We start from the raw sequence: 21,479 nt of genomic DNA, 5'->3' as shown, positions 1-21,479 counted from the left end.
AAAAAAGCTGGCAGTGCACTTTTCTTATCTCTGCTGCCTGCAAAGAGAAAATTAGTAAGGGCTCCCTGATACTGAGCAATTGAATGTGTTTACCAAAAGGAGCCATCAGTGACACAGAATGCTGCTCTGGACTCTGTAAAAAGATTGTGTAAACATCTGCCTTATCATTTACTGTACATCTTTCCCATGCACTTATTTTTTATAAGTATCTTAAAATACCCAGCATGTTCTTGCCATTGTATTTTTAAGAGTATGTTGAGCAGATAAGCTATTTCCTTACTGATGTCTATATTCTGCTGAGTCAATATTTGCACTCAATTCAAAAGTAATGATGAAAGTTTGACATTTTAAGTTTTCACTTTTCTTCCAGACTCATAAACAAGAAGTAGTTTCCCCAAATAAATCTTTTCTACCAGGCATCTTTGGTCAGAGAGCTTTGTAAACACGACTCGTGGAGTGAAGCAGCACAGGACTGAGTTCAAGGCTTCCAAATCCACAATAAAGTTAAATAATTTATTGGGAAGATGGATGCATTTCAGAAGATGTAAGAGCCAGGAATGCCTTCTGCCTTCACTGAAACTGGCAACACATTTTTTTTCCTTCTAGCCCGACACAGAGCCAAACAGAAGAAAATACTCTCACAAAATAATCTGGTATTAGAATGATGAGATTCTGATTGTTATTAATGGATGTGAGACCAGCCTCTCATCCCACTGCAAATTATTCTTCCAATCCAGCATTAAATCACACACTCAAAGACCTCTCACTCAGGCAGTTCTATGATTTGTTTCCACTCCATAGATTGTCCATGTATTTAAATGCAGTGGTAGCACTGCAGAGCTGATCTCACCAAACTCTGTGTGCCCTAACTCATCTTTGTGGTGATTGTCTCCTTTAGATCATAGTGAAAGGCACATTTTGGTGTGTAACTGGGGCTGAAAGACAAGGCTGGACATGAAACTTATTTTTAACATTCTGGTGGTACCATCTATGAATTGTTCAGTGTATGCTGCTCTGCCACTTCATTTTGTCCTTTATATAGACACAATTTTTGCTCATACAAGGTGTGTTTTTCCACCTACAACTCCCTGAAGGTTGCATGTCCATGATGCAATTCATGGCAATAATACTAAGGGGTAAAGCTGGGTGTTTTCTTGGACTTGCCAGGGAGGGCACACAGATTACCAGGAGTGGAAACAGAGCTGTGAGTTTGCTCTGCACAGGTGGCAGGTGCATTGCAGGACTACAAAGGGGACCTGCTACCTTTTGGGAACCTGCCATAAACACAACAGCTGAGGCAGGAAGGGCTACAGTGAGCTCATGTTTATTTTGATATTGTTTGTTGCTCTGCTCAAACAACTCCCTGGATGATTTTGACCTCAAGTGCTCACTCCAAAAAAGCATCTGTGTGTAAACACCACCTGCATGGTGGAGCACACCACGAGCCACTGCTGCCACTGTGTTACTTTCTTATCATTCATAATGTGGAAATGGGGCTGCCAGGCTCTGCAGATGGCAGACGTGTGCACAACATCCACATTTTATAGCTCTGATCAATAAAATGAAGGCTTTCCCACCTCTGATGGTAAAAATTGTCTCTCTTTAGTTACTGGTTAATCTCCGTCCCTGTAATTTCCAGATGATATTGCCTTTAAATATTTGCATCTAATGTTGGCATTGTTGAGCAGTTGGCCTATGTGATAGATTTTCTTGGAGCCAACATTTTCTTGGTGTTATCTAAAGTTTTAATTTATTAGCTCCCCTCCTTAGTGAAGAATTAACTTTGATCTTCTCTTATCTGCTCTTGTGTTTGTGGTGAAAGTATCTTCTCCAAGGTAATTCTTTATTTTCTGGCTTTATGGGAGAGCTCAGAGGTTAAAGTCAGCCCTTTGCTCAGCCTGTGGTACCCCAGGGGTGCAGAGCCACCTCACCTGAGCTGTGCACCTCTGAAGGAGGGAGCAGGAGCAAACCTGAATCTCACACCATGCCTTGGCTTTGGGGTCACCGTGTGGAGTTTCACCTGCTTTATCTTCTGAACATTGGTCCATCTTGTATTTTTTATCAAATATTTTCAAATACTTTTTACCTGTCTTGGCTCTTGAAAAATAGTCCCCCTAAAATTGCAACTTCAGGCATTACAAATAAAATCTGTGCCTATTTACTTTTTTGTTCAAACATCTATTCAGGTGTCAAATACAGAAGAGGGGCTTTTTACATCCCTTTCTGTCCAGAGGAGTCAGACCAATCATGCAGACTTCATCAGAGGCAGTTTCCACAGGTTTAGTTAAAAAACAATGTGAGGGAAGTGATCCCACTGAAGGTCTGGCTACCTCAGGCCACTCTCTCTGGTGGCATCCCAAGGCAAAGAGCAGGAGCAGAGCAGGCACAGACAATTCCCCACTCTGACTCTCCCAGCTTCTGACCACTCTCAGCCTCAGGTGTGCCATGATTTAACAGCCCTCGGTGGATTTCCATTCCATGGACTTGTCCAATTCCCCCTGAAACCTTCAGCATCCCCAATCCCATCCCTGGTGACTTCACAGACCTTGCCAGTGCCCTTTGTCAGCTGCCTCTCTCCTGGGACAGCCCCCGTGGGCTTGGTGGCTTCCCACGTGGGAGCTGGTGAGTGACACCCTGTCACTCTTCAAACATTGCCCATCTCCTAAAGGACAGATGTCACAGGTGACCACAGCATGGATCAGACAGCAACTTTCCCTTGGGAATTACTCTGTGCTGGGAATGGGATCTGTATGTTCATTTTACATGGATATGATCAACCCATGAAAATCCCAAAACAATGCTTTATTACATTTTCTAGCTCCTTCATGACATAATGATCACACTGTGAGTTTTGGATTTTAAATTGCCACCACATGAATGCCTCAGCCATCAGAGGAATGGCACATTTTAGTAGGTACAGTGTGTACAGGATTGAGAATAGTTCTGGAAAATTGTTTTTTACAATGCAAATGTTTTCAGGGCTTTCTGGTTACTGAACTTAATCAGGAGTCATTTCCAGAGAATATTTTTTTACTGTAGTTCTATAAAAGCTTGTAAAAAGCATCACCAGTACAAGTGCATGCAGGAACAAATAAATTAATTACAGTGTGAGTTGTTGGAGGAGATAATGGTCCTCTCTCCTTGACCACGTGCCATTCTGGAGAGATATGGAGCATTTGACTGCCAAAGTGCTCATTTACACTTCACAGGACCATTATTTACACATCTAAATGGTATTTTTATGGTCTTATTGAGCACCTTGAATATCATCATTCTACTCCCTGGTTTAAAGATGGAACTAAAATCAAATTTCCATTTTGTGATCGGGTCCTTTTACATAAAAATAAAATAAAATAAAAAAATGGATGAATTAAGGTACCTGATCACAATTAATTATTTTTCTCTCATTCCACTTGCTTTTTGCTCTCTGCAAGCAACATTTTCTATTGAAAAAGTAAACACAGTAAAGAAAATAAAGTCAGGAGGAAGGAAATGTGTAAATCTTTGTCAGCTTTGCATTGGCACAGTAAATGCAATGTGATATTTCCAGCATCCACTAGAACAGCATCATTTTTGCTGCAGACAGTGTAATTACTCTTTTTTTTTTATGGGAGAAAACCAGGAGCTTTTCCCTGTGTTAAGATCTCATTTTCTTAATCTCATTCACTGGCTGGTCCCAGACTCCTCAGATTGGACATTTTTCTTCTCAAGCCATGCATGGATGTACATTCTGATCCTACTGTTAAACTTCATGGAAAAAAAAAAAATTGACCCGACCATGTCAGCACATTTTTATGAGTAAAACCCCAGAGTCTCTTATTCGAACTCCTGGTAGCTTATGGGTTTATGTGCAGCTTTGGGAAGAGCTTTTATATAAGTGAATGTATTTTAAACCAGCATTTGTCAGAATTCTATATTATTACATTTTTCCAATTCTGTTGATTTATGTGTAATCTTCTCATTTCCTCCCTCAGCCCTGTAAAAATGATCCTCACTGCTGTGCTTCTCACACAGCAAAAACTGGCCAACTTTGCTTCAGATGCCTGCTTGACTCTATCCTGACAGTGTCCACATGCCAAAAATTCACTCAGTAATTATTTCTGCCTCCTAAATCTTCTTTCCCTGCTTTTCCCACTCCATGGAAACTCTTTCTTGACCTATATCTGTGCCCTGTTTTAACAGTTTGTTGCTGGACTGTGGTTGCTCTCAACCTTGTATACATTTTCTTTTCTTCTGTATAACAAACTGCACGTAACAAATACACAGGCCTGTTAAAACTATTCTAGACTGTCAACCCTCATTCATTTTTTGGTGGGAAAATTCAAATGGAGGTCTCCATCCCCTAGGAAATCACTACCTTAAATCTGTTGCAGTTTGAGTCTATGAAACCAACTTGTTGCAGTAAATTAACAGCTTAAATAAATTTACGTATGCCCTTGTTCCTAAAAATATTTTTAAATGAAATTGCATGTTTTGTATTTCCAAATTTAAATTCTGCAGATTTTTTAAACCCATTCTTTCAACTTTTTTTTTTCCCCCCAAAGTTCAGCCCCACAGGTTACAAATTCTTTATTTGAATTATAATCATAGAATCATAAAATGATTTGGGTTGGTAGGGACCTTAAAAATCTTCTTGTTTCAACACTACTGCTGTGGGAAGGGTGGCCTTACAAAATATATTCATTTGTTTTATCAAGGGTCCAAGTATCATTGCATTTTTCCAGCAGTCTAATTTCAAAACAAAAAATCCTTACCAAAGCAGATCCCAAAATCCAACAGGTGTTAGTTAAATAACATAACTCCTCCAAGTAGGAACCATCAATTTTTAAAATAATTGGGTTTTTTTCCTACAGCTCTGTTTATTACATTTATTATAATAAAATACATTTATTTTATCTTTATACACTTTTGTTTCCCGTATTTATTTGAATCCTTTCATTCCAGTTCTTTTCCAGGAGCAGGAATCTACATTCCCAGGGAAATGAGGGCCCATAAGCAGTGAATGCTAAAAGTCCTTAGGTCCCTCTGGCCCCTGTCCCAAAGTGCTCAGAATAAATATCAGTGCAATATTTGACCCCAGTGCCATATTTTGGTGCATTCACAGTCCCAAATGTGCAACCCCATGGGGTGAGGTGACCTCCACTGGCTGAGGGACATTTTCCAGGGCACTGAGGTGTCCCTGAGCAGTGGTTTGGCAGCTCCTCTGTGGTCAGAGTCTTTATCTGCTCATTTCACATCCATCTGGGGCCCTGGAGAGCAGAACTATATTCACAGCCCTGGGACTCTCTGAGTCACTATCTGCTCCTGCAGCACAACCTCTTCTTCACAGAATGAATTCACAGAATTTCTGGGTTGGAAGAGACCAAGATCATCGAGTCCAACCCAGCCCCATCACCCCAGCTAAACCCTGGCACCCAGTGCCACATCCAGGCTTTGTTAAACACACCCAGGGATGGGGACTCCACCACCTCCCCAGGCAGCCATTCCAGAACTTTATCACTCTTACTGTGAAACCTTTTTCCTGATATCCAACCTGTATTTCCCTTGAGGCTGTGTGCTCTGGCTGTGTCAGTGCTGCTGGAGACAGAGCCCAGCCCCAGCTGAGCACAGGCACCTTTCAGGAGCTGTGAGAGTGATGGGGGCACCCCTGAGTCTCCTTTTCTCCAGGCTGAGCACCCCCAGCTCCCTCAGGGGTTCCTCACAAGGTTTGTGTTCCCAGCCCCTCTCCAGCCTCGCTGTCCCCTCTGGATGTGCTCAGTGTCCCAAGGTCCTTCCCAAGCTGAGGGGCCAGAGCTGGGCACAGCACTCCAGGTGTGCTCTCACCTGGCTGTGTTGTGGCTTTTCCTCTGCTTGTCACTTTGCAGCCTGGCTGAAAAGGGGCTTACAACCCCTTAATGAACTTGGTTTGGGCTTCCTGTCTCCTCTGTCACCAAATGACTAATTACTAATTTCCAGCTATGAATAATTTACATTACATCCTCCTTCTTAACCTCAGGGGTATTTTCTTGGATTTATGTGCTTTAGATTTCTGCAGACATCTTCATGCTGCTGCAAAGGCTTTGTTGAACACCTTCCTGAATTATAGAGCAATTTTCCAAGCAATATTTTTAAATATTTTACATCTGTCATGAAAATTAGGAAGTTTATCTCTGAGTTCTCTGCTAAATCTAATATGTCAGATTGCTCTTATTCTTATATAGGAGTCTTTAAAATTCTGGTTTTCCAAAACTACAACAGAGCTGCACTTCCCTACGCACTTGTTCTTGCCTTGTCCTTCAGTCTTCCCACAAAATTCTCTTTCCAGAGCCTGGATTATGATTATTGCAGTAGATGTTCTGGTTGCTACCAGCCAACCTGGTTATTCTGTTTTTTGTCACAATCCTTTCTGGTAATCTGGGCTGCCTACAAGTGCCCAAGGGGATGTTTTCCCCAAACATGTAATTATCCTCTGCTTGCCACTTCCTCTGCCAGGACCAAACCCCTGGCCAGTCTTTGATTAGTCAAATTTAGAGCCCATGGCTCTGTGCTGTTGATCTCTCTCCCCTGCCTGACCTAAATTCCATTGTACACCTGCCATGCTGCATTTGCTTAAACCTGGAACAAATTCTGGTTCTTGATGTACTGCCAGTCTCAGGTTTTAACTTGGGGAGCTGACTGGGCACGGGGATTTGTCTCTGCACTGACTTGTGGACCTGCCACAGGACTGCTGTGCACGTGCCTCTGACTCAAAAAGTCAAAAAAAACCCCAAAAACTGGCACTCCAGGGGTGGAAGGAACATCCTGGGGTGCAGCCTCTGCCCAGAGCCCCTCGCTCCTCCTGCTGCTCCCTGTGTGGCTGCTCCTGCTTTGGGCTGGCACTCCCTGCCCAGGAAAGTCTGAGTGCATAAAACCCATTCAGTTGTGGATGAAAAAAAAAAAAAAAATAAACCAACACCATGGAACCAACACCTTCTGTAGAAGTCGTATTTCAAAAAGTGTAGCTCAAAGTAAAAAGAAGTTTCTTGGAGAAATGTGGTCACTGGCTCTACGTTCACTTCCCTTCTGGAAAGGATTTATATATTTAGTGTCCTTATTTTTTTTCTAACTCATGATGTAATCCATGCTTTTCTCTTACAAATAATAACATAAAGATCATTCTATAACATACAAATAAAAACATAAACATTACTCTGTAGTTGGGGCTACGAAGTAGGGTGCCACAGCTCTTGCCACTTTCAGATGAATATTTACTTCTACTTTTTCAATTTAAACTGATCTGTCCTTAGGAAAATTGGTCAGTAATCTGACATATATCCAAAATTAGTGAACACTAGAACATTTTGATCCAAAGAACTTGGTAGGAGCCATAGCTGAAATATGACTGGAAAAGTCCACAGTATCCACCAGTCCCATCCAGGTCAGCATGACACTGTTTTCCTCTAGAACAGGATCTTTTGGCCTGTCCTTGGAGCTCTGCCTCAGCTGATCATGGAGCAGCACTCCCAAACAAGGCAGAGCTCCACTCTGCATTTTCACTAAACCTCAGGACCAGAATAATGGGCCAGTTGATAAAGTGTAAATAATTCTCCACACCTGGAGACCCATGTGAAAGGTGGAGCATCCCATTCTGGGAAATAGGCCCCTAAATTATGCCAAAATCTCATTTGGGAGTCTAAATCCTGGAGTGGACATGACCAAGGTGATATGATCCATCTGAGAGATCTAGAATTTAAAGCCTTCTATTTTTGGAATGCCTAAACCCCATCAATTTTCCCCTTTTTGGTAAGAAATATCCAGATTCTCTCCAATATGAGATTTTATTTTAATAAAATCTACTGTAAGGTGCCAAGTGGAACAGTTTAGTTAAAATCAGGATGATGGAAAGAGTTTCTAAGTAACCAGAAACTTTCATGGCTCAAACTACATGCAACACACATTAATTATCACTGCAACATAAGTTCAAACAATGAAAGGAAGGTATTGATGGATAAAATTGAGAAGGTTGGGACAGAGAGTAAAATGATTTGTGTCAGTGTGTCACCAGTAGTTTTTCAGGTGACTATAAATCTAAAAAACTTCCTTGTGTTTCATGAAGGTTGCATTATATTCAAAAGTACTTCTTGATATTGCAGGTGGCACTGGAGACTGGAACTCAATCTTCAGTGTCTCCATTTGAAATTTTCACTGTTGTTAAAACTGAAGAGACAAGGAAGTGAATTCTTTTCAGTTGTTTGTTATTTGGGCAGGGAATTTGCCTTTGACGTGTGTGTACTGTGCAAAGCTCCCTTGGGGTGTGACTGTCCTGTTAATGCTACCATTAATAATAATGTAAATAAGCTGTCAGCTCAATTCCTAAGTAATTCTGCCCCAAATCTTAGCTTTGATCTCTTCACATGTCAAAGGCAATACACTAATAATAATACATTCGTAAAATAATAATACATTAAATGATCTCATTCAGCTTATGCCATCAGACCCTTCAGCAGATGAAGTGTTGGAGGTGTCTGGATCCCATCTCCTTTCCACAAAATCACACTGGGGTAAAGCACAGGGAAGAGAGGAACCTCTGGGATTAAACTGAGATGGTGAAATGGCTGACACTAGGAAATAGGGCTGAAAATTGCCCCACTGTTAGGTTTACTCTGGTAAATAAAATGGGTTTAAATCATTTGGCTACTATTTTGATACTCAGCCATGAGGCTGCTTAGATTGATACTTTCCTTAGGGTCTGATTTACTTTCTTGTCCCTTGTCCTCATGATCAGGCCAGGAGTGGTATTGGTTATATACAAAATCTCCACTCTGATCTAAACACTGCTTTTTCTCAGATGAAAATTCTCAAAAACTTGGTTTGAATCCTGAAAATTTGAAAATTTCTAAACAGCTTTAAAGCCCAGAAAAAAAAAAATCATCAGCTAAGTTACTATAACATTTTAAACTCCACCTAGGGCACAAAGAGTCTAAACTGGATAGAAGATCTGGCCCAATTACTGGGTTAATTCTAGTGCAATTTATATATTTACATTTCTTCCATTGGAGAGTGTGTTTTCCAGAGCAGCACTGCACATTCCTGCTGATGGTTGTGAGCAGGGTTTGGCAAGGTCCAGGTCTCCCTGTTTCCCCAGCCCAGGAGCACAGCAGGACCCATGGCTTGGAACCAAAGCTCTACCACAGGCTGTCTTTTAGACCTTCACAATGGGTCCTGAAGGACTCCTGGCAGGATCTCCAGATGGATGCACGTGCTGAGGTTTGCAAAGGGGTGAAGGGATGACAGAAACCTCATGGGCAGCTGGTGCTTGCAGCCCTCTATTTTTTCCTTTGGAAATCCCAGAAAAACTGATTTCTGCTGAGTGACAAGGAGAAGCAGGACCTCCACATCTCTGGTGTCTTTCCAGTCAAGTACCCAACTCCTCTGGGGCTTTTTAGTGCTGTAGCCTTGGAGACAACTAGAAAAAATCAATTACTGAGTCAATGCCAAGTGGGAAAATGAGACTAAGAGCCTTCCAAGAACACAAAAAACTGAGATGAAACTGAAAAAAACAAAGAAGAAGAATGGTAGTCCTACCTCATTCTGAAGTGGAGCTCACATAAAATAAATGCTGATGGGTTTGCTTTCCAAGTGGAACATGGGAGAGACTGGAGCAAGGGAGATTGCAAAAGAAAAATCATTTGTACATTAAATATCTGAAGGGAGCACTTTCAGTCATGCTGGAAACTTCAATTTTTCCAAAGCATCCTGCAGCAGACTGCACTAATGCCTAGGAAAGAGTAAAGGTGTCTTGGATCAGGCAGCACCCAATATGTTTATGCAGCCCTGATGGGAAGAGACATGTTTATTCAAGCTGCTTGCCAAAATTATATGTGCTGGAGGCTGCTAAGGAAGGGAAAGAATTTATTTTTTGTAACAGTGCAATGTTATATATGTATAAGAAAACTCACCTAAGTAAAATGGATTCTAAGTAATTTCAAGCCAGGCTTTCACAAACTGGAGAAGGAACAGGGGAGAGGAAAAACAGGGTGGGGGACAGGAAAATGCTTTGAGTTGGATTCTTACCTCACAAGAGCTCCACAGTGAGTCAGAGTGAGCAGGAATTAGGCACCAGAGTGTGTTGTCCTCCACAGAGGTGGCACCAGTGTCCCACTCTCCCTTCCTTCCCAACACCACCAGTACTTCCATCCTTAAATGCCTCTCGGGCAATGGGGGCCAGCAAGCCAGCCTAGCTGAACTCCAAGTGTTTTTCCTTGGGGTGAATTAATTCCCTAAATCAACAAACCAGCAAGTTTGCAGGTATTATGGAAAATAATGTCTACATGATTCCATTCCATGAATGGAAAAATATCTATGTAATGCCATTACTCTGAGATTGCAGCATCTCATCATTAAGATGAAAAAATAAATAACCAAAAACTCCATGACCTTGAATGTTTGAAAAATTGCAGAGCACTCCTTCTAGATCCTGCAGTGATTCTGAAAAGCACATTTTCTAGCCAAAGCCTACCTGCTCTAAATTTTGGAGCTGTATTTCTTTGCTAGATTGAGCTGGATCTCACTATTGAAATGTAACTCATGTGCAAGAGCCTCGTATAATCTGCCTCAAGGAATTATTACTGCACTTAAAGCAAATTGTTTTGCAAGCGCAGGGTTTCTGTTTTGTAATAAATCTAAACTTTCTTTGTCTTGCTTTATTTTGCTTCGGTGAACAACATCCACTCATTGTCTTTTCTTCCCAAGATGTTTGAATAATTATTGTTTTCAAAGCAGGAGGTTTTGACTGAGTATAAATAGTTGTATAAATCTGCATACCTCAAAACACACACAAAGAAAGAGAGGGAGATGAGACAGCAAAGAGAAAATGAGGAGAGCAGATGAAAGGAGAAAAAGAGAGAAAATAGAAACTTTTTGTTTGAGTCACTGCAGCTCTTCAACTTCCATTTGTGATTTTTTTCAAGGAGCTTAGATCCTGGGTCTCCAGAAGAACTTGGGAAGATCCAGTTCTGTAGCAGATGATTTTGTAGACACACATCCTGCATCCCTCTGTCTCCCTCACTTGGCTACACCCAGAGGCAAGAATAAAAGCAGGGTCCTGCAGAGTCAGCTGAGTCTGTCTTGTTGTTTAATTAAATGTGGGAATTCCCTTAGATATTGTTTTAACATTTTAAAAAAACCCAAATTTTTCACAGGAGCATTTCTGCCACTTTCTTACCAAGCCAAACAAATTGGGGAGTGGGGTGAAGAAATTTACCTCTATCTCAGCCAACACAAGGACAGGGTTTGGCCACTTTTGTTCTGCCCCTTTCCTAGAAATTCTCTCACAGGATGATCCTAAACTGTCTGCCCAGGGACTGGATCCTCACCAGCCCCATCCACCTGCATGGGAAAGCAGCAACCAGGAAGGCAAAGGAGCTTTGGTTGATCTTCCCTGGGAAGTGCCATGGAAATGGCCATTCAGCAGGGATCAGCAGGGTGAAGGAGAAAGGATTTTGATGCAGGCTGTGTCCAGATGTGCAGCTGCAGTGTGGGGAATACCTTGCTTCACACAGCACAGTCTGCACTTTTATCGTGTGGAAGCTGAATTCTTTGGGGTTTTTCTTAGGCAAACAATTGCTGTGCTATTCTTGAACCAGCACTTCCTCCCTCTGGAAAAGCTCAGGCACCTCAGCTTCCATTCTTGTGATCCAACTCCTGGCTCTCCTGCTCAAGCAATGCATTTGTCTGATACTGTAGGTCAGGAAAAATATAAAATGCAATGAAATCTTCAAAATACTTAATGGAGTGGATCTTGAAGTTTTACAGGCAGAGGTCTTGGGTGCCCTTTACCCTGTAACTTCACTGAAATACTTTGCAACTGGAGAAATTTAAAAACAAACCTATCAAAGGATTTAATTTTCCATGATTTAAGCATAGCATTAAAGAACATTTCGCACTTACTGGCTTTGTGCTTTGTGTAAATGCATTAGCTGTTGCCAATATTTTTTAATCTGTATCTGCATTAACTTGTATTTACCATCTGTTCCTTAAATGGAGCCCCTGTAATAGGTTATGTTTAACATGAGATTAATGAAGAAAAATGGGCCTGCAATCACATTTTGTAGTAAATTGTTGTCTCAGCTCTACCTTTGGTGTCATTTACAGCAGGTGGGCAATGGCAAGGGATTTTGTGATGGTGCCTCAGCAAAGTGGGCCATGGCCAGGCCCTGTGGAAGGTCACCCTCTGAGCCTGTCAGGATTATCTGCTGGGTAAAATGGGTCCTATTTCCAGTGTGAGAAAAATTCAGTGGACTAGGGCATATTGGAATAAGGAATATTTGTCCTGCAAGGGACAATTCTATTGGTAAGTCTGTATTTTCAGGTGAGGTGTTTATGGAAATTTCTCAACTTGAAATAGCTGTCTTGGGGAGGTTTTAGCAAAGAAGTCAATGTGTCATCTGGCAAGCCAAGACATTTGTATCAAACAGGACACCCCAAACTCACAACACCTGAATCTGTGGTTGCTTCCAAGGAGTTCTGTCTTAGGAGCACAGATCCAAGTGCACAGATGAGAGTTCTCTGAGGACTAAAATGTCACATTCAAAGGGAAAACCTTGGTTTTTACATTGTTTAGAAATTTCTTCCGTGCCTCCTAGAGAACATACAAACAAAAAGAAAGTAAAAACATACAAAAGAATATTCCAAGAAAATGTTGCAATGAAAAGAAAACGACGGAGAACTTCCTCTGTTTGGATCAGTAAATACAAAGAAAATCTCTACAAACAAACTCCTTTCAGCAAGGATACGAGTGAAGTTCACAGCACAGGTCATGAGATCCTGGGCTGTTCCTTCCATTTCGGGGGGAATTACTGGAAGAAATTCCTCCCAGCCCTGGTGGAGGCTGTGTGTGTTGTGTGGCCAGGTCTCCAGCTGACTGTGGGACTAACACACACCACCCCTGAGCCTGCTGGCTGCAGCTCCTTCAGGAGAAAACCAGCTCAGCATAGAAGCTGCAACTCTTCAGAGATAAATAAGAAATCTCTGCTGTTTTTTCAGGCAACAAGGACACTGCCCTGTGCAGGTCACCACCCAAAGCCTGATGCCAGAGCATCAGCTGTGGCTGGTGGTCACTGTGCAGCCAGCTGAGGGTCACTGTCCTGTGTCCAGCAGCCTCAGCAGGAGGCTCAGCACAGCTGCAGAGGTTCAGTCCATCTGGGAGCTCTTGCTTTATGCCCACAGTATTTTCCCCTGTGTTTAATATCCTCCAGTTCACTGATTTAATCGTGGAGCTCTGGCCAAGATTACATAATTATTAAACTCTCTGTTCTTGAATTGCTTGTGGCGGGTTCTACCAAAAAATAGAGTTTTCTCTCGACCTTTTATCAGAGATTTTTCTATGAATGATGGATGTGAGAAAGTGTCTGTGCCCACAGTGCAGGCTGTGTGCTGTCTGAATGACCACAGCCCTTAAAATGCAGAGATTTCCCCCCTGAAATACCTGCAGAGAAAGAAATTCTGTATTTACTGGTTCACTGAAAGATGCAAAACAGACGCTGAAACCCAAATTTAACAGAAAGGACACAAGCAGCCTCTCTTAGTGCCTTCTGTGGAAGCTTGTGAGAATTTTCAAAACAAAGGTGTCTGAACAATTATTTGATTTCTTTTAATGTTTTGTTGGAAGTGCTTTTGTTTTTCCCAGCCATTTTTTGAGTCACAGAGCTGTGACCACACCAATGTCCTGTTTCTTCATCAAGGCTGGTGTTTCACTGTGGCCCTCTGAAACAGCAGACTGAAAATCAGGGAGCACAAAAAAAACGTCAAAAGAGGGAATTTACCTACTAAAAATGCCCAGAACTCCTTCTTTTAATTTCTCTCTCTCTCTCTCTTTTTTTATTTAAAGTAATTTAGGGAAGATCCAAAGCCCAACCCTATTAACAGGATGATACAAAGGGCTTTTTGAACCTGGAACTGTTAAAATCTTCATATTTTATCATATAAAATGAAATGTCCGAGTGTTTACTTTCTTACCTTTTTGGGCTTTCTCTGCTTATTTTTAAATTTTTTTTAAAATCACAATTTTCAGTGTGATCCTTCCCTTCAGATTCCAGGGGGGAGTACCACAGGCATTGTAAGCTCTTATTCCTGAACAAAACAAATGAAAATTATAAACTTTGTAAAAAGTGAAAATAATAAACTTCATTAAAAATTTAGGAGCTCTGTTTAATGGTTAGCTTCAATTCCTGGGCCTGCTAGCCAAGAACATGGAGGTGTTTTTAGTTCAGTGGAAATATCTAATTTTAACAGATGAAATAAATGGAACTAGGCATGTAATAAGGGCACTATTCTGTATAAATGCAGCGGAGATGGTCCAACAGAGATTACCTCATGAGCATCAGCTTGGCTGCTCTAGTTACAGACTGAAAACAAACAGCTCCCAGCATTCTGCATGAGTAACAGGCCCTCAGGAAATGCCCAAACCCAACATTTCAAGCATCAATCTCCAGTGCAGAAAATTTAATCTCTTATTGACTAGCACTGATGCTGGTCAGGACTCCTTGTGTGAGTATCCAGGAATCAGCCAGCCTCGTTTTTCACTGCCCTGAAAGCCAGTGAGGAGAGCACTTCCAGATGTCAAATGAACCCTCCACATTTCACAGATTCGGGGATTTCTTTTTGAGACCATTTATAGAAGTTTGGAAAGAGCCCAGGGTGTCATGTTATTAAAATTTAGGGAGGAGTGTTTTACTTTTACAAAAATTGAAGACATTACTTAGCTTTTTTTTCTGCCATCACTATTAACATCTGAGCTCCTAAAAGGAAGTAGTTCTAGGTATCTATAACTACATAAATCCTCACCATTATATCAATGATTTTGCACCAAAGGATGTGTCCCAAATTTGGCTGTAACAAGGCATCCAAACATTCAGCTGGGTCTGATGTTACCGAGAAGGTCACAGAATTTATAACTTTTTAGGCTGCCAGGTTCAGTGCTACAAATTGTGATTGCTTTAAGGATTAATTGCCAAACAGCAGCAAGAATTAAAGAATGAGTTCTGACAAGCTCTGCAGAAAAGGCATGTTTCTGTGCAGTTTTGGGGGAACTGGCTGAGGTGACCCATCCAGCCTGGAGCAGCAGCCAGGATGCTTTGTTGGGCTGTTCCATCCAGCATTTCTGCCTCGTGGAGAATGGAGGAGGACACACAAATGGTAAAAGAGAGGGAGGAGTGCTAGGAATACCCACACATTAAAACAGGAATATCTCCATTTAAGGTGAAGTTGAATTACTTCCTTTACTCTGAAGCTGGATTTAGTTTGATGAGAATTTGGAAAGAATGACCAGTATATTTAACAATTAACATGGCCTTCATTTTGCATTAACAGGCTGTCAATAAGCCAAGTCAGCTTGGTAGATTAGAGCTTGCCTAGTTCTGATGAACTTTTCTCTTTTTTACAAACATTAACTCACTCCTGGCATGCTCTGCTCTTGCTGCCGTGGCACAGATTAGGTGAAGGTGGAAGAGATTTAGTGCATCAGGTTCTACAGAAGATCAGAGGAGTGCAGGCAGCAGCAAAGTGCTTGCTAAAGGCAAAAGACCAGGGAAAATATAGGAAAAAAAACCCTAATCTCTTCAGTTCCCCAAAACCAGGGTCCTGCTGGGGACAAAGGGCTTCTATGGTAACAGGCAAGTGACCAGGAGCTGCAATGGTCACTCTGTGAGATGGTTCCATGCCATGATCAAGGCTATTCCAAGCAGCTTCTGCCTCATGGAGCTGGTGACTGCACAATAAAGCCATCTACAGTCCTGATCTATAAATTATTCTCATTATGTGCTGAAAGCAGCTGTGTTTTTTATGCACATCTCAGTTCTGCTCAACAGGAGCAAAGGTTACTGTGGGTGCTCACAATGAGATCGGTAAATCAGAGAGATCAGTAAATCATAGCCTCACATGCAGCAGGTTGAGGATGCTGAAGCAGAGTTTTATTCCCTTTATTTTCTCTTTTTTACCCATGAAAACCTCAATAAAATAACCTTCTGTCATCCCATCTGGGTCCAAGTCCAATTTCACAGTTTCAGCAGTTGCATAGCCTTCATGGAAGAAGCAGGAGCCTCCCCTGAAACTTTAGATAATTTGTGACCTTTTGGAAGCTCTGAAGCAAACCAGAACACAAGGATGGAAATCTACCATTCCAGTTATTAATAACTCTGAAAAAAAATTAAATTGTGCTGAAGAAAAATGACAACACCTGTTCTTACCTTCCAGGTGCTTGGAACAACTTTGCTGCTGAGCTTCAGGGATGAAGAGGAGAAACTTTCTGCCTGATGCAGTTAAATCCAGAGTCTCCAGGGATTACAAAATCTGTACAAAAACATGAAAGGGAGAGGAAATATATAATTTTTAAGGAAATAAAATCAGACAGACCACCTTTACCCTTTTCCACTCAAACAAGAGAGCATACATGTAAGCCCAGTTGGTTTTTTTACACAGAATATTATAGGTGGAAGTGATTTTTCAGCCAAGTAAAAATCTTGTTTAGGAGACAGAAATCAATGTTATGTACAACCTGTGGACCTTTTTTTTTATAGATTTTGCTGTGTAGAAGGGCAGCTGGTACTGGGAAGGGCACTGCAGCACCCAAAGGAATCCATCAGACTTTCTCAAAAGTTGCAAAGTCAAGGCAATCAGGCTGATTACAAAGAAAGGAATTTTATCATCTATTTTTATTCTGTTCACCTATGACAGCAGACATGAAAACAGTCTCTGACCTGTAAAGTTTCTACCTAGTGTGAATGAAATCCTTCAGCTGAGACACAAGAGCCCTTTTTGAAGAAGAAATGTTACAGTCTCATCAGCCTGGTGGGAATTTGGCATCCTACTCCCCTGAACAATATAAAAAATCTCAACCTGAGACCCACTCAGATATAAATCTAACAGCACCCAAATATTTCCCATCGTGGAAAGCCCTGGAGATGCCAGCATGGACAACAGCAGATGAAGCAGAAGGACCATCACCATAACCAGTCAAAGCCATGAGCACAAAAGTTAATTAATACAGTGCTTTAATCAAGAGAAGCTTTACACCACAAAGGGCATGCAAAGAAAGGCTGTGAGCTTTCCTTCTGCAGAGGAAAAGCAGCTCTGGAATTAAACAGATAGGCTCAGGCTCCTTGCACAGTAAATCTCTCCTAAATCCTTTCACCCCTCTCCAGGGGTGGGAGTGGGAGGTGCAGGACAGGGGAGGGTTAGCCAAGACTTCCACTGCTCCTGAGGGAACTGGGATTGCTACAGCTGCTAAAACGAGGAGCAGGATTTATGCTGCATGTTTGGAATAGCACTCGTGTTAAGCAATATATACTTCTTAAATTATGTGCTTTTTCTACTCTAGTGCATATGGCATGGCTATACCATTTCTGGAGTAAGGAAAAAAAACAAAACACACTTTAGCTATTTTAGATAAATTCACGCAAGATTTCTGCACCACGTCCCACTGAATTTACAGTGTTAGTTGTGTCTGAGGTTTCTGGCTGATCTCTTGTTTACCCTTTTGATAACAATGCCAGGCACTTCCTAAAGCTGCACTGCATCCAGTAAGGAGTTGATGGGAATTTGCTGATTTACACCAGCTGTGACTTCATGCAGGCATTCAGTGGAAATATTATGTGTTTCTGGTGGTGGAAAAAATAATCTCAGTGCTGAATATGTCTTATTATTCAGTAGCCTGTCTGTATATAGAAAAACATGATGTCCTGTTGCTCTTTACACTTTGAAGAAACTACAGGTGACTTAAGGGGCAAAAAGTTCCTCAGTCCCTCCAAGAAAAGCCATGGGAGTCAGCTAGTATGTTCTTCCTTAAAATGTTTTAAAAATAATGCATTAAGCGATACAGAATCCATAGGTGAATTTAAGTTATGAGGTTATAGCTGTCTTTATGTAATTCAGGTTATTTATACCAAGTTTAATATAGCCACGGTTTCAATCACTGTTATTTTACCATATTTATTTAAAAATTAAAGAATGTCTTAGGTTGCCTGCCAGCTGTATTACAGCCACATCAGTTATCGTGCAAGAGATCAGTCATTCAAATTCAGTGCATGACAAAGTGTAGGAAAAAAAAAATATTCCCATAAATGCAAACACTATGAGGAAAGTGCTTTATATGTTGTGAGCCACAGAGTCAGCTGGCTGTTTTAACTGAGACACTCACTGCTCTCCCCAAGTTTATAAAAAGCATCATGAAGGATGTGTTTCATGTTCTAAACTACCCCGAGAACACAATTTAAACATTCCAAAATTCACATGTTCATTTACGCATCCTGAGAGAATATAATGCTAACGTTCAGATTTTGGAAGTCTGTAAAATCCCATACTGTCTCGATGGGAACAATTATGGTGAAAGCAAAGCAACAGCAAAAAAACTGACTCCCAAAGTCATGGGTGACAGCAGAAGTCCCAGAGCTCCGCCATGCACCAGAGCAGGAGGTGCCACCTCGCTCACCCAACTCCTTCAAGAAGGGCTCCTGGGTAAAAACTTGGTTTCTGTGACAGGTCAGCTTGGTTTTAGTGCCATGCTGCTGGGGAGTTGCCTTTCAGGCTGATCAGGGAGACAGGAATAAACAGTGAGGGAGAATAAGGAGACACAATCCTATTAGTCAGGCGGGAGGTGATGTCAAAGGCAAGTTTCAATTACAGCGGGATTATTAACGGTGATGGTGTCAACCTGAGACAAACACACTCAGCCCAGCAGCAGACATGCAAATGCTCTCAGTCTGCCTCTAGACGTGCTAATTTCAGCTGAGGAGTCACTGAAAGGACGTGCTGGGCACAGCATGCCCAGAGGAACCAGTCAGAGCCCTCAGTGGACTGGGGCACTCACAGTGCAGATCGTGGGGAAGCCAACACGGTTTCCCTGGCTCAGCAGTGCTGAGGGCATCACCAAGGGGTGAGCCAGGAGCTGACCAGCCCTTTGTAGCCTGGGAATGGTCACTGTGCATAAATCAGGGCAGGAGTCACAAGGCTGTGGTCTGTCTAAAATTGCACAGAATCACAGGATGGTTTGGGTTGGGAAGGACCTAAAATCCCACCCAGTCCATCCCTGTCGTGGCAGAGACACCTTCCACTGTCCTGCTCCCAGCCCCGTCCAACCTGGCCCTGGGCACTGCCAGGGATCCAGGGGCAGCCCCAGCAGCTCTGGGCACCCTGTGCCAGGGCCTCCCACCCTAACAGGGAGGAATTTCAGTCACCAAACATGAGTTTGGACCAAAGGAATACAGAAAGCTGAAAGCACTGCCTGCTATACACTGATATAAGCCATGGGTGTCTATTTCTCTCATTGCTCCTTTGTGGTTATTTCTCCTCCATCTGACAAAATTTTATCAACTGACAAAATCACCATTAACCAAACACCTAAATACTCTAAGAAGACTTCATGGTTCTCCTTTTTGGCTGATTTCTAAGAATTGCATTTCTGCTGCACAGGACTTGAATACAGAAGTCTGTAATTCTTGGTGTTTTCCATAAATAATTATCACCAAAAAAACCCAACAACAAAACCAACAAAAACAGCAACCAAAAACAAATAAAACAAACAAAACCCCAAAAAACAGAGCATTAGGGGCTCTTTGAGAAACACTGTATATTTGAAAAACACAAATTTATGCAGAGTAATAAGGTTCCATTTATGTGTAATGCAGATATTGTTGTACAAAATTATATATAAAACCAGCCCAAGGCCTAACAAACTTACATAACCAGCTTTGATAAATTGGTGTTTAAAAGGACACTTGTGAGATTGAGACAACATAAAAATAAAAAAAAAAAAAGGTTGAGATCATTCAACTGAAAAATGTCATTTAGATCCTGTCTAAAATGTAGGAACTTTATGAGTCAGGAAGACAGAAAGGAATCTACACCTACCTAGCAAAGCTCAGTTGAACAACAATCTAAAATCAGTGTAATTATTACAATAATTAAAAATAAAAACCACACTTCTGACAGTTTAATTTCTATCCTTTGTGGATCCTGTGTAGGGGGATGTTATTCTGCCATTTTCAGTTCCATCTCTCCCATCAACACTGTGCATTCAGCTGCCTGTCTTAAGATTGCAGGAAAACCTAGAGAATTCTCTTTTTAAGTAATATCTTTAATTCAGTCAATGTTATAGGTTGGAGAGCTAGAATTGATAGCTGATTCTGTCTTGTTTTGTCAATAAATGATGCAGCTTTTGTTTCTGAAGGCATATTCTTTTTAATAAAAAAAAATAATCTAATAACACAGAGGTGTTCTAGATTATGTCATCTATTTGTAGGGAGTTTTAGTCTATGTATTTCTATGAAATACTAACAAAAAAGGTACCAAAAAACTGTTCCCAGGTTCTGTTTTGTCTTTAAAAAACAACCTAAGACAAAGTGAATCCTTTTTTCCTTACACAATTCCTCATGAATATCATCTCCTCAGAGCAGACAAAGAGGATTCTTTCCAGTTCTTTCCAAACAGAGTTCTCTTTGTTTCAGGGATGGCTCCATTTTACTATTTATATCTATTTTAGAGTTCTAAACAAATATCAGCACGCCACATAAATTAAGAAGATTAAATAGGGGCAGCACTAAAAAAAGCAAGCCAGGCTTAACCCCAGTGTAAAGGATGAATTAAGCACAATGACATCAAACGGGAGCAGGAAACTTGGAGAAGCAGTAGGTGATTACTGCCTCTTAATTTATGAGGAGGATTAGAGTGTAAAGGCTTGAGGAGGCACACAGGATGGCAAAGGTGCTTTCCTCTGCAGGCTGGTTATGCAATGTAGGACAAGGACATCCTCTGCCTGCCCATCCCACTGCAAACACTCAGCCCAGGCCATGGGAAGCCGGAGAACTTCTGGTTCTCTAAAGCTCTTTTTCTCCGTGACACGTTAATGAGAAATTCAGCCCTCCCAATAAATCACATCAAGCTGCCCCTTTCGTTCAAGGCTCTGTTCCCTTGTTGCTCTCTCTAATATTAACTCCATCTCCACGGGGCATTACCCCATGGAACATCAAGGACCACAGGCTGTGCTCCACCACCCCAGAGCCCACAAAGGGGCCCTAAAGCTGGGCCTGGCTGATGCTGGTCCTGACTGATACTGGGCCTGGCTGATGTTGGGCTGGTTATGGCGGGCCTGACTAATGCTGGGCCTGGCTGATACTGGGCTGGGCTGATGCTGGGCTGGACTGATGCCAGGCCTGTGATACTCGGCCTTGCTGATGCTGGCCTGGTTATGCCGGGCCTGACTAATGCTGGGCCTGGCTGATGTTGGGCCTGGCTAATGCTGGGCCTGGCTAATGCTGGGCCTGGCTGATGTTGGGCCTGGCTGATGCTGGGCCTGGCTGATGTTGGGCCTGGCTGATGCTGGGCCTGGCTGATGCTGGGCCTGGCTGATGCTGGGCCTGGCTGATGTTGGGCCTGGCTGATGCTGGGCCTGACTGATGCTGGGCCTGGCTGATGCTGGGCCGGGCTGAAGTCAGACCTGTGATACTGGGCCTGGCTGATGCTGGCCTGGT

General features: G+C 42.0%; 3 long non-coding RNA genes across 3 annotated transcripts in view; 1 reads left to right on the top strand and 2 right to left on the bottom strand.

The window, feature by feature from the left end:
* Window positions 1–9,735, bottom strand: part of LOC132330140 (uncharacterized) — a 30,256-nt gene extending 20,521 nt beyond the window's left edge. Inside the window, exon 1 of the long non-coding RNA XR_009487230.1 lies at window positions 9,544–9,735. This is a non-coding gene — a long non-coding RNA (uncharacterized LOC132330140). The remainder of the gene's footprint in view (window positions 1–9,543) is intronic.
* Window positions 1–20,257, top strand: part of LOC132330136 (uncharacterized) — a 135,646-nt gene extending 115,389 nt beyond the window's left edge. Inside the window, exon 6 of the long non-coding RNA XR_009487227.1 lies at window positions 16,210–20,257. This is a non-coding gene — a long non-coding RNA (uncharacterized LOC132330136). The remainder of the gene's footprint in view (window positions 1–16,209) is intronic.
* LOC132330137 (uncharacterized) overlaps window positions 13,912–21,479 on the bottom strand; it is a 33,570-nt gene continuing 26,002 nt past the window's right edge. Inside the window, exons 2-3 of the long non-coding RNA XR_009487228.1 lie at window positions 16,203–16,305; window positions 13,912–14,088 (exon numbers count right to left, since the gene is read on the bottom strand). This is a non-coding gene — a long non-coding RNA (uncharacterized LOC132330137). The remainder of the gene's footprint in view (window positions 14,089–16,202; window positions 16,306–21,479) is intronic.

Source organism: Haemorhous mexicanus, chromosome 7 (genome assembly GCF_027477595.1).
Source record: "Haemorhous mexicanus isolate bHaeMex1 chromosome 7, bHaeMex1.pri, whole genome shotgun sequence".
NCBI lineage: Eukaryota > Metazoa > Chordata > Aves > Passeriformes > Fringillidae > Haemorhous > Haemorhous mexicanus.
This window is presented reverse-complemented; position numbering and strand designations above follow the sequence as displayed.